Here is a 1,127-nt window from a genome sequence, read left to right as displayed (position 1 = left end):
GAGAGAGAGAGAGAGAGAGAGAGAGAGAGAGAGAGAGAGAGAGAGAGAGAGAGAGGGAGAAAGACATATGATTGAATATTGTTCTGGAGAATCAAAGAAAAAAGATATATTCGTGTTTGTGGAGCCGTAGAGTTTTTTCTTCATTTTCCGCACATAAGTATCGCAGCAAACGTTATTATTCCGGTTTCAATTCCTAAGTAAATGTATCCGCGCACTTCGCATTATACGCGATCATCTCTATCACAACGATGATTGATTACGAGGAGACGAGGTAATAGGATATCGGAGGGCTCATCGATATCTCGCAAGTAGGTGAAGAGAAATACGGAATATTACGACGACGACGACGATGACGATGAGTCGTGCGATCCTGTCGCTTCTTCTTTTTTGTCAATAGGATTCTTTCTGTCTCAATGATCAGTTTTTGTTTCACTAACCATGCATAGTATATGGCACACGCGTATTTGCTGAGAAAAATATTTTTTGTATCTACACTGCTTCGCGTATATCGCACAGTATTGAATTGTAATTATTTTCTTCTGTACAGAGATTAGTGCTGTAAAGAGGTAGAATCTTTTACGGCAAGACAAAATTACACCCGCTAATCATGCAGATCATTCTTTTCCCGCAATTTTTCTCCCGCATAAATAATTCTTTTGTCCAAGATTGATCGTTCGCGAGGCTTGATCGAGAAGTCGGCTGTTATCGGTGGCGAGGTGGTCGTGGTAAACTGCTCACCGTTCGAGAAAGCGATCGAAACCGACATAATATCGATGAGGTCAGATCTCGATGCCACTATCACGAGAAAACGATTGTCGCGTATTTTAAAGAAAAGAATGAACGAAAGATCTTTGAGAAAAAAGTGCTATGATGTGTGGATAAATATGTGAACCGATAACTCGATTTTCGTGCGAATACTTGTGTGTTCTCAAAGATAAGGTTTTGAGATACGTGTATATATATTTTGTTGCTTGCTTATTTTTTAAATCACTTGCCCCTAAACGCTTTTTATACATTTACGGCGGTAAACGAGAGGAGAGAAAGGAGGGGGAGGGGAGAGGGAAGAGAAGAAGCAAAGGAGGAGAGGGAAGATAAAGAGGGAGGGGATTGGAGGGGAGGGAAAGGAG

The 1,127-nt window shown here is 41.1% G+C and overlaps 2 protein-coding genes across 8 annotated transcripts in view; one reads left to right on the top strand and one right to left on the bottom strand.

Moving 5' to 3' along the window:
- Nucleotides 1-1,127, top strand: part of LOC116853835 (cleft lip and palate transmembrane protein 1-like protein) — a 10,468-nt gene that overhangs the window by 2,672 nt on the left and 6,669 nt on the right. The window lies entirely within an intron of this gene.
- LOC116853833 (flocculation protein FLO11) overlaps nt 1-1,127 on the bottom strand; it is a 22,208-nt gene that overhangs the window by 18,077 nt on the left and 3,004 nt on the right. The gene's annotated exons all lie outside the window — the stretch shown is intronic.

The sequence above is a fragment of the Odontomachus brunneus genome, unplaced genomic scaffold (assembly GCF_010583005.1).
Source record: "Odontomachus brunneus isolate Ranch 3 - 2012 unplaced genomic scaffold, Obru_v1 Obru_scaffold_006, whole genome shotgun sequence".
Lineage (NCBI taxonomy): Eukaryota > Metazoa > Arthropoda > Insecta > Hymenoptera > Formicidae > Odontomachus > Odontomachus brunneus.
This window is presented reverse-complemented; position numbering and strand designations above follow the sequence as displayed.